Source organism: Coptis chinensis, chromosome 1 (assembly GCF_015680905.1).
Source record: "Coptis chinensis isolate HL-2020 chromosome 1, ASM1568090v1, whole genome shotgun sequence".
In the NCBI taxonomy this organism is placed as follows: Eukaryota; Viridiplantae; Streptophyta; class Magnoliopsida; order Ranunculales; family Ranunculaceae; genus Coptis; species Coptis chinensis.
Window position 1 is genome coordinate 46,131,378 of NC_141456.1, and position 7,831 is coordinate 46,139,208.

Consider the following 7,831-nt stretch of genomic DNA (forward strand, 5'->3'; position numbering starts at 1 on the left):
CACACCAGCATTGTTTATAATGCTGACCCGATTTGCATGTTTGCTTATCAGGTGTGTTCATTAAATGAACATAGTTGATAAATCTTGACAGGATTAGTATTGAAGAAGGTTGGTTGCTGCTTGTGGTTTGCGTTAGCGTCGCATTCAGGATATGTTTTGTTTTCCCTTAAGGTGTAATAGATTTTAGTTGAGACAAATGTTGTTTTGTATTTTTAGATGTAATTATAATTAAAGAGTTGTTGAAAGAAGATTTGTATCTTAATCATATTTGAGAATTTTTGTAACGAAGAGGACTTTTGTTTATTCAAAAAAATTTATTGGTTTCAAATTATTGGAATAGTTAAATGGATAATGGGTTTTTGGAAGTTGAGAGTGCATCACACCTCGAAAATCAAGAGTCGGGAACAAATATTGTTTTTCCGATTTTGTCGAAATTAGGGGTGTGACAGTGTTATCTTCTGGTTCCCAGTTCAGGCCGTCAACTAGGAAATCTGCTAAGAAATCAACAACGACCTGACCCTTCTGAGAGGTTCTTGGGGTGAACTAGATTAATGTGGTGTTCACCGAGTTCTTCTGCCTATACTGCCATGCGAGTTGTCATGTTAGCTTTGAGAATGATCTTCTTAAGTGGCAGGTCGGTGAGCACTTTGATTGGATGTGCTTGAAAGTAGGGCCTGAATTTTTTTGCTGAATAAAGTAGTACCAGTACTGCTTTTTCAATGTGTGAGTAGTTCTTCTCAGCTGGCAATAATGTCTTGCTTATGAAATAGATCAGTTTCTCTGCGTCCTGATCCTCTTTGAAGAGAACTGAACTGATAGTGAAGTCAGACACAACTAAGTATAGCCCCAGCGTTTTGCCATCAATCGGTTTTGCCAGCACAGGTGGTGTTGTCAAATAGTCCTTGAGAGTAGAGAACGCTTGGTGTCATTGGCCATTCCATGAGAATTGTTCACCTTTCTTGGGGATTTGTAGGAAAGGTCGGCACTTGTCTGATGCTCTCGATATGAATCGGTTTAGAGTGGCCACCATTCCTGACAGTTTATGTATTTGCTGCTTTGTTTTTGGGTCTAGCATGTCCAAGAATGCTCGAATCTGGTAAGGGTTTGCTTCAATCCCACGATATGAGACTTGATACCCCAAAAATTTCCCAGAGGACGCTCCATAGAGACATTTCTTAGGGTTAAGCTTCATCTGAGTTCGTCGAAGTCTGGAGAACGCTTGCGTGAGATGATCTAAGTGATCTCCAACTTTCCTTCTTTTGACGACTATGTCGTCTATATAGACTTTCATGGTGTCACCTAACATGTCTTGGAACATATCAGTGATGAGTCGTTGGTAGGTCGTTCTAGCGTTCTTGAGGTGAATCTGGGACGCGTAACGAATAAATCCTCAAAATGAAGTTTTCTCTTGGTCGCCTATCCTTAGCTTTCATGATTTAGGTTGAAGTTTTCTCTTTTTGGGTCTTATTAGACCCATTCGAGCCCCCTTCCTAATGAAACCATTTTTGAGATTTTCGACTCTTCATTGATTGCTTTATGGAACCTTAACTTTTCGCGGGGGTTTTTAGGGCAAGGTCTTGATCAATTCCAGAGATGAAAAGCAAAAACATATTTATTTAATTATAAAAACTTACAAGTTGTACCTTGAGTTTTTGGCCTAGATCTTTTCTCCTTTGTTTTCCTAGAGTGAAACCCCCCCCAAAGATTCTCCTTTACGAGTTCGCTGCGGGGGGTTTTAGGCAAGGTCTTGACCTTAGAGATGAAGTCGTCGATTTGATTGAGAGGATCGATTACAATTGTGAGCGCCCGAAATGGTTGTTTCTTCAGTAGCTCCATCATCATACCTCACGGGGGCGGGAAACGTAACACTTGATGAAGTATTGATGGAATTGCTTGCATCTTGTTGATCCAACGGCGTCCTAAAATAGCAGTATAGGACGAGTTAACATCCAGAACGCTGAAGCGTGTGTTGATGATTACCTTGTTTTCATGTGACCCCACTAAGACAGGTAAAATGATGTCACCTATTGGGTTGGCTTGTGATCCATTGAAGCCATAGAGGGGGGCTATTGGATCGACCATGACTGACTTGGGCAAGTTCAACTCCTTCAGAGTTCGATAGAATAGGATATCACACAAACTGCCTGGATCGATCAGGATGCGTTTGATAGTTTAGTTGCTAATTTTGATGTGGACTACCAAGGCATCATTATGTAGGAGGCATACCTTGTTGTGGTCGGCTTCATTGAAGGTGACGTCTCTTGAGCTGTGGCCATTTGTGCATGGGATGGGGGCCGCTTGTGAGGAGAATTGGTAAACTTCTTGGGGGGCGCCTACTCATCTCCTTTTCTCTCTGGAGGATGTGATAGAGTCGTCCTGAAAGGTGATCATGTTGATGGTTCTGTTGATGTCTCTGTCAGAGGAGTCTAACCTAATTTTCTAATCTAGATCTAGGTATGCTTAAGAGCTAAGTCTTCTTCATACAAATGGAGGAGACCAGATCCACTTTTTCGTGCATGGGCTGAGGAGTCATGTTTTGGGCCGGAAAATCGAGCCCAAAACCCAATTTCTTCAGTTCACAGAGGCCTTTTCAGCTTGATTTGACTTCCATGGACTTTTCGCCCACTTCTGCTCCTCTGATTTGGTCAAAGCTTGAACCATTGGAAAGCTCTTTCCGAGACGGTCGTTTTGACATAAGGTAGGCCCAATTCTGAGGTCTGAGTCCAAAGATACGGACTTTGAAAGTTCTGCTGGCTTTTCTGGGCTATTTCTGCCTGCGTTGACTTTGACTTTTCAGCTTTGACCGGGCTTTAAAAGGACTTTTTAGCTTTGACAGTTTTGGGCTCTTATCAGCTTCCCTGGTGTGTCCTCTAGCCGTTTTATCTCAGGTCGGTAATAGGCAGTGTTTTTTATTTTCTCCAGTATGTAACTTAGAGATCTTGTAAGCACAGCGAACTCTCTTTTTGTTTGGTTTCGGGTGCTAGTCTGCTGACCCTGTTGCCTGGGTTGCTTGTTGGAAGATGGGGTGTTATCTGAGATCGCAGCGACTTCACCTGCTGCCTTCAGCCTTTCTTTTTCGAGGCCTTTAGCAAGCTTCATGTACTTCTCCACGCGTGCATCTGATTCGGCCCGAAGATTTCAGTCGCTTCTTTCATGAAATTGACACAGACCAGTCGATGTTTTTCCTGATCGCATTGGAGAAGACTACTGTGGCGAATGACTCATTGAGGCCGCTCTCCATGGACAATAGCTCTGTCTTGAAACATCCCAGGAAGGTGCGAATTGGTTCGTCACTCTTCTGAGACAATTGGAAGAGTGAATTGAGGTCGGTTATCTTACGTCTGTTGGGGACGTACTGGCTGGCGAACTGGTCAGTGAGCTTTTCGAAGTTGTCGATTGAGTTTGGTCCTAGCTAGTAGAACCAATCGAGAGTGCCATCCTTTAAACTTGCTGGGAACAAGCGGCATTGCAGATGGTTGAACTCCTGCGCATTGTAGAGTTCAAGGCTCTGAATGTAGCGAACTACGTGCTGACCAGGGCACGTGCTGTCGTCGTACATTGCGAACCGAGGCTGAATGAAATCATGGGGGGAGGATTTATTGAGTACCTCGAGTGTGAAAGGTGATGCCCGGTACATCTTCAACATCTTATGGATGACCTGAGTGGCGTCCTTCTTCCCAGTGTTTTGTTCGATCCGCTGGGAGAGGTTGTTGATCTGCTGGTTGACCTCATTGATCCCGTCCTCAGCGGTAACTCTGTTCGGGTCTGGGACTCGACCTGGGTGATGCTACCATTCATGGCTTCCATCTGGGCCATAATCTTCAATTGATCTTGGAGGCCTTCCATGCTTCGTGGGCTTGAAAATTAGCAATTCTAAGAAGATGGTTGGAAGTAATGGAAATTTTGAGTAGATGAATTTTTAAGAAATTCGATCCACAAACAGCGCCAATGTAAAGGTTATGTTTCGTCTAACCTTACTGGAGTAGGTAATTTGGGGGGGATGGATTGGTTAATTGGGTTTGACTGAGTTCGTATGGACGAACTGCCTACGTATCAAGTTCTCTCTCTCTGGGGAGGGGGGGGGGGAGGGGGGAACGTGAATTAGGTCAGACGTATAGTAGTTCCTCATCCTCTTTATATAGGTAAGATGCACGCGCCTCATGCTCTCCCGCTTCAGGTTAGATCTAGATCTTCAGGTCATTTATGAGCCATGATGACGAGTTATGACGGGTCAATGAGTTGCGTGCTTGAAGCTTCGGTCTTGATGATTGTAATAAAGGCTTACGTTACAAGCTGTTGTAGAGCGAGAGGAGAGAACGCTATGGAGGTCGCTTCTTGGTAAGATCGTACGTCTACTCGACTCGAGTCACTTTGAAGCGAGGTCGCAGGTCGAGTATTAGAGATTGGTTGGTGGTGACATCACTCTTGGCGAGAGTTGAATAGGTTGCTTGCCTGAGTCGAGTCACTATGAAGCGAGCTCTAAGGACGAGAATACGAGGTCTGTTGTTAGTTATGTATATGCTAGACACGTGTGTAGTATTTATTGGATGTGAATATTACTCCAACTCACATGGAGTTCATATAACGGGCAGGTTCTAGAACTACCAAAGTACAATCCTTATTTCTTCACTCATAATAGAATCATGCACACTTCTTTTCTCACGCGGTGTGTTAAATAATGTTAGAGAACACTGGAAAGTCTGGAATGTCAGAATTTTGTTTGAAAGGTATTGATATTTCTTTGTATTTTGATTGTGGGCATTTGGTACGCAGTGCCGGTAGTGGTCCACACACTAACCAAGGCTCCAAGCAGTTTTGTCGGGTTTGTAGAAGGCCGACTTCCTACAAGTTGCCACAAGTTCACACCTACATGGTGTGGAGTCTGGACCTTGTTAATTAATAGAGTACCCTAATTAATATTTACTAGACAATTTCATTGACTTTGTCAAGTTTCATAAGTTCAAACTTTTAGAGAAATTGACAATTTAACATGGTATTAAAGTTTGTTTATGTCGATCTAACGCTAGTAGTTATTTTGTTTGCTTCAGATTGCAACTTCTTCTTGATCTTGAATTGAGTAATTCCTATACTTTTGTTTATTTAACTAGGCATTGCTAGCACTCAGTGGCAGTGTCAATAAATTTAGCTGTCTATTTGATGCTTGAGTGCCTTCTCCCCCTTTTTAACTGTCGAATAAGTGCATGAATTTATACCCAAGAAAAGTATTTCTGAGATTGGATAGGCATGGGCGCATGGCACCATTTTTCACGGATCTCAACAAATAATGTGAGATATGTAGATTCAAATAAAATGAAGTTATTTATAGGAATAACAGATGGTTGTATGACATGTCTTAGATTGTTGAAACTAAGGTCAGGTGGATTCATTGTTTACTGAGAAGGTTATATTTGCAAACAAGAAATTGGGCACAAGCCCCAGTTTCGTGTGAAAATAACTTAGTAGGACAATGATTTTCAGAAATGACTCACAAAACTAAAATCCAAGTTTTAATAGCCCACGAACCCAGGGTTTGAATTAAAATCACTCCCAAGGACAAAATAAGTTGGCCCGGTTTTTTATTTTCTATTTTATTTCCCGTTCTACTCTTAACCCTTATTTGATTCGGTTAAGAGAATAAAACAAAATTACGAGAGAGAAACAAAACCCTTCATCTCCAACCGAACAAACCCATTTTTAAACAATAATATCACCTCCTTGCAAAGAAGAACTAATCGATTACAAAGAAAATAAAGCTCCCGATTCATTGGATTGTGTTATGGAAGTTGACAAGTCGGGTGTGCGCAGTCACTAAGCGAACTAGTACGTCACTCTGTAATTCATTAATCCATAGCGATGAATTGAATAGGAGTCAAACTTCACTTTCGAAGAGGAGTCAAACTTCACTTTGGGTTCCATTAATTCTATTTATATATGATCTTAAGCTTACACGGTGTCATAATGAAAAGCTTGTATGTAATAATGTCAATGACTAATTATCAAACAAAGCCAGAGATGACGGCACCAGGCTAGGTGAAATTTATTTTTTTCTACTATAATTGCTTTGCTTATGGCTCTGATGGTGTTAATTTTATATGCACTACATACCATCCGATCTTCCCAGTATTTTCTTCAGATTCTCTCTGTCTCAAGTAGAGGTTTTTCCATTTATTTTTGGTGAAAATCTGTATTGCTCTATTATCCTGTTGATGTTGATATTATACTCTGCATTTCTCTTTCAAATTTTCCGTATGTTGGTGACAATCTTATTCGTCAGAAAACATGCCATTCATGATAGCTTTGTATTTTCAGTATATATAGATGGCTATATAGACATGTTTTTTGCAATATCTTTTGAGTATACAGACACAAGATAGGTGCTCTCCAGTCCAAACGTTTTTCGTTCAAGCTTTCAAAAGGTGCTCGATAAAATACCGCTTGTAAGTGATTCCTATCAAGTTTTTACTGATTCGTCAGGGGGTCGATCGTTTTCTTTAAATTAATTATTTTGTTAAACAAACATTAATGCTCAACTGGAAATCCTAATTCTAACAATGAATACATCTACAAAGTAAGTGGATCTATAGCTTAAATGGACGAGCACTTTGGAGATATCTAAAGGTGATGGTGGTTCAAATCCACCGAGATCCTCTAAAATTTTAATGTTAATCAAATAGGGAATCGGGTGTGTAATGTGATCAATTTTCAATATATAGTACCTACAAAGCAAACATTGCAGCAATGAATGCACCATGGGGTATTCTTGTTGGGATACTCCGACATAATTGTTGCTGAGAGGGGATAGTCACCAGGCCACCTATGCCAAACCCAAGCCAGAATCAAAAGAAGTTCCAAACGAAGTTCATAGTCTAATAGGTGTTCTCACTGATCATTCCTCATGTTGTAGAGGTATTAACAATTATCGTTTATAATCCAATTGGGGCATGAACATCAGTTGTTCAGTATGAACAATGATTGTTCATAGTCCAATATATGTTCTCACTGATCATTACTCATGTTGTTGAGGTATGAACAATGATTGTTCATAGGCCAATAGGTGTTCTCATTGATCATTTCATATGTTGTTAAGGTATAAACAATCATTGTTCATAGTCTAATATGGATATGCACAATGATTGTTCAGTATGAACAATGATTGTTCATAGTCCAATATGGGTACAAACAATCATTGTTTATATTGTTGAGGTATAAACAATCATTGTTCATAGTCCATTATTGGGTATAGTCCAATATTGTTGAGGTATAAACAATCATTATTGGACTATGAACAATGAACAATCATTGTTCATAATCCAATATGGGTATAGTCCAATATGTGTTCTCATTGATGATTTCTCATGTTGTTGAGGTATGAACAATGATTGTCCATAGTCCAATACGGGTATGAACAATGATTGTTCAGTTTGAACAATCATTGTTCATAGTATAATAGGAGTATAAACAAAGAGATGCTAACAATCATTGTTCATAGTCCAATAGGGGTATGAATAAATAGGGGTATGAACAATGATTGTTTATAGTCCAATAAGGGTATGAACAATGATTGTTCATAGTCCAATAAGTATTCTCACCGATCATTTCTCATGTTATTGAGGTATGAACAATCAATAACGTTACTACATTCACTTAAAACTTGAAACCTCATGATATTGAGAGCTGAAGTACCTCATGCAAAACCATAACATATAATCAGTACAAATACAAGACTTTGTATAACAAAAATAATGACACATAAATAGTAGATTAGCATAAGCATTTGAAGAAGATAACATATTGGAAAAACTCTCTTTTCAAAGCTTAGATTAATAAAAAA